Source organism: Heterocephalus glaber, unplaced genomic scaffold (genome assembly GCF_053883595.1).
Source record: "Heterocephalus glaber isolate CG9 unplaced genomic scaffold, H.glaber_assembly_v1.0 deba00000122, whole genome shotgun sequence".
Classification (NCBI taxonomy): domain Eukaryota; kingdom Metazoa; phylum Chordata; class Mammalia; order Rodentia; family Bathyergidae; genus Heterocephalus; species Heterocephalus glaber.
The window spans coordinates 58297850-58305898 of NW_028258138.1; the positions used below are offsets into that span (position 1 = coordinate 58297850).

Consider the following 8049-nt stretch of genomic DNA (forward strand, 5'->3'; position numbering starts at 1 on the left):
CAGTGAATACACATATTAGGAAAACAGAGCGAGCCCAATTAAACAACCTGATGCTGAAACTCTAGCTTCTAGAAAAAGAAGAGCAGGACAAACCCAAAGCCTATACAAAGGAGGAAATTTTGAAGATCAGAACAGAAATCAATGCAATGGATACTAAGAAAACAATACAGCCTGGGGATTTAGATCAGTGGTTCTGGTTCCTGCCTCTCAAGCACAAGGTCCTGAGTTCTATCCCCAGTACCAAAGGAAAAAAAAAGAGAGAATGATACAAAAGAATCATTGAAGCCAAGAGTTGGTTCTTCAAAAGAATAAAAAAAATAGCAAAACCCTTAGCCAACTTTATCAAAAAAGGAAGGAAAAGGCCTCAAATCCATGCAATTAGGAATAAAAAGGGTGAAATTACAACAGACCCAGCAGAAATCCAGAGAATCATCAATACCTACTTTGAGAACCTATACTCCAATAAGATGGAAAACACAGAAGAAATGGACAGATTCCTAGACACGTATGAATTACCAAAGTGGAATGAAGAAGACATAAAATTTCTAAACAACCCAAAATCAATCAATGAAATTGAAAATGTAATTAAAAACTTATTAACTAAGAAAAGCCCAGGTCCTGATGGCTTCACTGCCAAATTCTACAAGACATTTAAAGAGACAGTACTTCCACTACTGTTTAAACTCTTCAATGAAATTGAAAGGGAAGCAATACTCCCAAATTCATACCTGGAAGCAAGCATCACTTGGTTCCCCAAAGCAGAGAAAGTCCCAACAGAAAAAGCAAACTATAGGTCAATCTCACTAATGAACATAGATGCAAAAATCCTTAATAAGATACTGGCAAATAGAATGCAGAAGATCATCAAGAAGATCATACACCCTGACCAAGTGGAATTTATCTCAGGGATGGAGGGATGGTTCAACATATGCAAATCAATCAATATAATACACTATATCAATACAGCCACGGACAAAAACTGTATGCTCATCTCCATAGATGCAGAAAAAGTATTTGACAAAATCCAACACCCATTTATGATAAAAACCCTACAAAAAATTGGAATAGACGGTCTCTACCTCAAACTGATAAAAGCCTTCTATGAAAAAAAAAACAGCCAACATCATACTAAATGGTCAAAAACTTAAATCCTTCACACTCAAATCAGGAACAAGACAAGGATGTCCACTATCACCACTTCTGTTCAATATAGTTTTGGAAACATTAGCCATGGCAATTAGACAAGAGAAAGAAATAAAAGGAATAAAGATAGGAAATGAAGAAGTCAAATTGTCATTATTTGCAGATGACATGATACTCTACATAGAAGACCCCAAAAACTCCACCAAAAGTCTTCTAGACTTCATAACCAAATTCAGTATAGTATCTGGATATAAGATTAACACACAAAAAAATGAATACCTTTCCTCTACATGAACAACAGACCCACTGAAACAGAAATAGGGCAAACAATTCCTTTTACAATAGCATCCAAAAATCTGAAACACCTAGGAATCAACCTAATGAAAGAAATGAAAGACCTCTCCTCTGAAAAGTATAGCACTCTGAAAAGAGAGACTGAAGATGATATCAGAAAATGGAAAGCCATCCCCTGCTCCTGGCTAGGAAGGACCAATATAGTGAAAATGGCCATACTTCCAAAACTGCTAAATAGATTCAGTACAATCCCAATTGAAATCTCAGCAGCATACTTCATGGACCTTGAGAAAACAATCCAAAAATTCATTTGGAACAAGAGGAGACCCAGAACAGCAAAAGCAATTCTAGGCAACAGAGACATTGCAGAGGTATCACAATCCCCAACTTGAAACTATACTACAAAGCTACAGTGATAAAAACAGCATGGTCCTGGCAAAGAAACAGACCTCAGGACCAGCAGAACAGATTAGAAGATGCAAAAACAACTCCAGACACACTCAATCATCTTACCTTTGATAAAGGAGCCAAACACCCTCACTGAAGGAAAGATAGCCTCTTTAATAAATGGTGCTGGAAAAATTGGGCTTCAACTTGCCAAAGATTAAAACTAGACCTATATCTCTCACCATGCACTAAACTAAAATCAAAATGGATTAAGGATCTAAACATTAAAATAGAAATGCTGCATTGGCTGGAACAGAGGTTAAGTAGAACTCATGAAGACATTGATGTAGGGAAAGATTTTATGAACAAAACCTCAGTTGCCCATGAACTAGCACAAACAATCAACAAGTGGGATCTCTCCTTACTAAAAAGCTTCTGCACAGCAAGAGAAACCACCAGCAGTGTGAAGAGACAACCCACAATGTGGGAAATAATTCTTCTCCTGCTGTTCCTCAGGCAAAGGTCTACTATCTTGAATCTATAAAGAAGTTAAAAAGATGAGACCTTCCAAATTTAAAGATCCAATCTGAAAATAGGCATCTGAAATGAATAGACGTTTCTCAGACAAAGAAGTAGAAATAGCAAATAAACATATGAAAAAATGTTCAGAGTCACTGGTCATTTGAGAGATGCCAATGAAAACAATGCTGAGATTTCACCTCCCTCCAGAAAGAATGGCTGCCCTCATGAAATCAACCAATAACAAATGCTGGCGAGGCTGTGGGGAAAGAGGAACCTTGCTCCACTGCTGGTGGGAGTGTAGACTGGTGCAACCACTGTGGAAATCAGTATGGAAATCTCTCAAAGTACTAGGACTGGAAGTCCCATTTGACTCAGCTATTCCCCTGCTGGGTATCTTCCCCCCAAAATTAAAAGAATCATGCCACAGTGATATAGATGCACCCATGTTAATAGCAGCACAGTTTGTAATAGCTGAAACTTGGAAGTAGCCCAAATGCTCATCAACTGGAGACTGGATAAAGAAAATGGTTTTTCTTTTAAATAAAATTGAGTACTACTCAGCCATAAAAAATGAGAAATGAGAGACATTTATAGCTAAGTGGATGCACATTGAGGCAATACTCTTAAGTGAAATAAACAGGACACACATGTGTTAATAGTGAATATTTTCTCTAGTGTGAGAAACTGAATGTGTAAATAAGGACTAAGTGGTATAATAGATAATGTGAAATAGGAAGAAAAGGGCCAAAGGAGAAGGGGAATTGAGAGGGGTAGGGGAAAGGAAAGAAGGGAATGGAATTAATATGAGAAAATGAAAAAATGAAAACAAAGTCTTTGTGAATAAGGAGGGATGCAGGGTTTGAAGGGAGGGGAGGGGAATGGGGAAAAAATAAGAACCAAGCGAGATTATGTAAAGGTCCAAATATCCAATGATGAATGTCATTATATTGTATTCCTAAATTGAACCAAGAAAATAAAATGTATAAAGAGAGAAGGAAAGAAAGAAAGAAAGAAAGATATATAGTTTCACAACAGTATGTGTAGAGGAATATCAGGGTCAGTACTGCATCTCTTAGAGAAGCAGAGAGTTTCTGCAGAGCAGACTCACCAAGAAGTTTAGAAAAGTTTGCAAGGACTAGCCAGGCAGGGGTGTGTTAATACCCAGCAGTGTTGACCTGTGCTTCCTTAATGTAACACATACACACACTCACACATACACACACATGCACACATACACACACACACAGAGAACACAGTTTCCTTCCTAATTTAACACACACACACACACACACACACACACACTTTTCAAACACATTTTCAAAGTACCGTGCCAGCTGGGGTACGATTCATGATCATGATAAAATTTAATGTGTTCATGATAAGCAACAGCTGCATTGTTTCTGCCAAGGGTACTCCTACTATGTTTCTGTTCCCCATTCTTCTTTGGACAACTTGGTAATGTCAACACCTGCGCCTTTGGTTGCCTGCCATATATTGAAGGTCTCTTGTTTGATCCTTCATCAGGGAATGGTTGCTTTGTGATCTGCTGAGTGAGGCCCCTACGTGACACATGCTGACACAATTTTATTGTCCCTCTGTAACCCCTGCTGTGGAAAAAATAACAGAAAAGCTGATTAATTCTGGCCGAAAATTTTCTAGGAAAGTTTACTATTTGCTTCAGAAGAAGTGTGTACATGATTCTAGGATTCTTTTGGGGCTCCATGGGCTTATTAATAGCCTGATGTTTTCCTTTTTTCTGTCATACTCAACTTTGATCCTGTCACCTCATGGTCACAGGTGGCAAGAATCACATCCTCAGCCCACACTCAGCAGGAGGGAAGGATTGCAGTAAGGCTATTCTTTTTGGAGCCTTTGCCTTTTCATTTTGGAAGAAGAATTTTCTTCCTTAGAAGCCCAAAGACTTTCTTTTGCATTTCATTGTTTAGTTCTGGGTCTTATGATCTCCTTTTCCATTATGTGTTGCTAAGAAAGAAAGTAGGTTTCCACTATCCATCATCAGAGATCTCTCAGTACAGATGTGTTTCAGAACTCAGAAGGTTTCAGGTTTTAGAAAGTCAGGCAGTACAAACTGTGTATTTTATGTTATGGCACCAAGGAGGCTTAGAAAAACATTATGTCATTAAATACATTCATATGTCTTCTGCAAAATGTATTAGTATTAACATGGAATAATGATCATAGAAAGTCTCAGTTACTGGCAAATGAGTTAGCATCAGATTTCAAGCAGCAGCAGGATTTTACAGAGTTCTTGTCTCACGTGAGTTTCAGGAGAAAGGACTGCTAAATTTGAGTTATACAGAGAATGTTGAGCCACCATATGGTTTACTGAGGAGAAAGACATCCATGCTTTTGTTCTGAACAACACACCTCAGAGTAATATTATTTACTTAAATGAAGTTCCCTGGAGGAATAGAAGATATGGAAGAAACATTAAATAACGTTTGAGCATGATCAATTTAATATGCCAATTAGGCATCCAGATGCAGCTGTAGCATAAAGAGTTGAGTATACAAGTTTGAAGTTGAGGAAAAAAGTGAGCATCAGAGATACAAAATTGAGAGAAATCAGTACAAATTAGATCTACTCTAAGGTATTCTTACCTATTAGGAAAATAGGAACTTTTATTTTTAGTGAATCACATATACAAAGTGATGGTCTGGAAAGTGGATGACTAGCAGGAGATAGATGTAGATATATGAACTAAATTGCATCAACTAGTTCATCTGTTGGAAATGGCAAACAAAGAGAACAGGATTCCATGTGAGTGCCTTGGGTTGAAATGAGCCTGGACCACAGGAGCAGTGACTATTACCTCTGGAGAATGCTGCAGTGAGTGACATACCAGCATATTTGAAACTGAAAAGAGATCCCACTTTTTTTGGTACCGGGGATCGAACTCTGGTCCTTGAGCTTGCGCAGCAGGCGGCAAAACCACTGAGCTAAATCCCCGGCCCAAAAAGAGATCACTTTTAACATCCCTATCCTAGAAATAAAATTCTTCTCAGTAGTAATTATACAATGATTAGTAAAGATCACTATTCATGATTCATCATAGTTGGTTTCACCATTGCTTTTATTTATTATTTATTTATTTATTTATTTATTTTTAGAAGTCCTACAGGTTTATTGACTAAGGCTAGACAGCAATTCATATGATCCTATTTGGTGCATTTTCTACCATGGTCCAAGATCATTACATGAAGACAGCCAAGGACTGGGCCCCAACTTTCAGGAGAAAAAGACCACAAAGAAGAAGAAAATCAAGGTGGCTATTTGGTCCCCTCTCCCCCCAGTTGATAATTTGTGTCCTGGACCTGGAAAAACAGAAGGTGGAAAATACACACTGTGACATGCTCAAGGACTTGTAAGAAGTTGGCAGAGAGTGGCATGGTGTAGAGTAAGGTCGGTGGGCGTGGGACGGCGAGGGTGCTGCATTGATAGAGCATCCACAGGACCAAGTATTTTGACATCTGGAGGTGTCATTCCCTCAAAGACTTTAAAATTTCTGTATGCAGTAATAAATAGATCATTTACATAATAAGGCAGTGTGTTGAATATGCATTCGTCCTGTGGAATGAACCACCACAGAGAGAGACACATGATCCCGTACACATTCTCTAAGTGTTCCTGTGTTTTGTCTGCTTTGTTTTCAAGGCTACCCAGGCTAACTCTTCCCAGGATTTCCTTGGAGAGAAGAGTGGTCTGCTGAGGCTGGTTTGCTTACCCTCTCCTTTATCAAGAGATGATGACTGGCTTTGAAGAAAAATAAAGCTGAAAGTTTTTTGATTTTTACTTTTTCCCTTTTGGTTGCATCATTCTGAGTGTTTTCATATAAACAACAAAAAAATCACAACCAAAAATAACCAAACAAACAAACCAAAAACAGTAGTTTTTGATGCATCCAGTTGTATCCTCAGGATGTTCCAGATGTTTCCAGGTAACTCTGTAGTTTAAGGACTGTAGTTTTTTCCAGTGAGCAAAGATCGAAATCAAATGTTGTGTTTGTGATATGAAAGTGTCCAGTTTCTTCTATAAGGTTCACAGTCTGCTGCAGAATGTGTCTTTCCCTTAGCGTCATTAACCTTCTGTGAAGCTCTACTAGCTCATCTAGGTATGCCTTGTCACATTCACCATTCTTTATTTGCTTATCTGATTTGCTTTGCTTTATTGGACTTTTCACTTCAAGAATCTGATTGTTGTTGGTTTTTAATAATGGTGGTGGAGGTTCATGATGTAGGGGTGAAGAAGCAGAACTGCTTTCACTATCACTGCCATCACTCAAGCTAACTCTGTGACTTCAGCTGCCTCCTCTATTTACAGGTCTTCCCATCTCAGAGTCATTGTCATTATCCTCTGCTTCACCTGATTCCTCCTCATTGTCATCAAAATACAAATCTTTCATTATAGACCGTAAGGGACCTTGTTGCCTGGTCTGGGATGGTGCAAAGCTGGAACTGGAGCTGGAGCTGGACCTGGCAGGGCTGGGCTGCTCGGAATCAGATTTAGAGGACATATTTTCCTCCAAATCTGAATCGTTAGGATCCACAATATCATCAAAAGGTGGCAAAGTTGATTTCTTCTTCTCTGATACCTCACTTTAGATTTTGACCCTTCCCATCTTGACATGAGATTTATCTATTATCTGGTTTTTATCAGCAGAACAAGTGAGTATCAGTGGTCGCATGCTAGAAAAACTTTTTTAAAAAGCCTCTGAGCTACTCTTTTCCCTTTTTTTTTTTGGCTGAGAGTTCATCAGAATCTGAAATAGGGGGCCTTTTACTAGGCGCCCTCTTACCTTGCTGTCCACTAGTGATGGTGAGTAAGTTACTATCTGGTTTTGGCTCTTTTGACGTGGGTTTAGGTTCCTTGAAGGCCATTTTAGGAACAATTTTCTCTTCTTTCAGTGGTTTATTTTCTTTGGGTTTCTTAGAGGATTCTTTGGAAGATTTGTTGTGATCCCTCACCATTGCTTTTAAATCCTCTATAGACAACATACCTTGCATCTTGCCAGCAGTCCCACACTGGGTAGTCTCCACTTATGGTAAAAGGACATATTTTGGGATCAGCCACTGTTTCTCTATAAGTTCTATCTCAGCATTTCTGGAAACGATTTTAAAAATCCTATACAAAAAGGTGGAAGAAATGACTTACCTTGCATGTGGGAGCAGAGGTCCTCAATATGGAATGTAGAACTCTAAAGGTGTAGGAAGCAATCCCCTGGGTTATAAAACGTAAATATCAGAACTTCTATTTTTTTTCATTCTTTAACATTTTCTATTTTTGTATATGTTTTATAGCAAACATAACATGTTATTACATTTTACAGTTTATGAAGTAAATGTGAATATTTAGGCTTAATTTTTTAAAGAGACCAAGAAAAAAAATTTTCTAAGTTGTTCTTGGCTAGAGTTAAGGAATTCTCTGATGAGATATTGAAATGCTGATCATTTTTGATACTCAACAAAAATTAATCTTGTTGCTGTTTTAGATATTCCATGACAGATCAAACAGTTACTCGATAATGAGAAGGCAGATGTGTATTCTCATCTAAATGAGAGGGTGGGCCACTTCTGAATAGAGATTAGCCATGGGTTCTCTTGGAGAGAGAGGAAAATGTCCCTTAAAAGTCTTTGTAAATAGGGAGGAGTGGAGGGGTTGAGTGGAGGGCAGGGGAACGTGGAA

General features: G+C 38.3%; 1 pseudogene; it reads right to left on the reverse strand.

Moving 5' to 3' along the window:
- Window positions 1-6280: 6280 nt before the first annotated feature.
- LOC101706893 (protein AF-9 pseudogene) lies at window positions 6281-6769 on the reverse strand (annotated as a pseudogene).
- Window positions 6770-8049: the final 1280 nt, after the last annotated feature.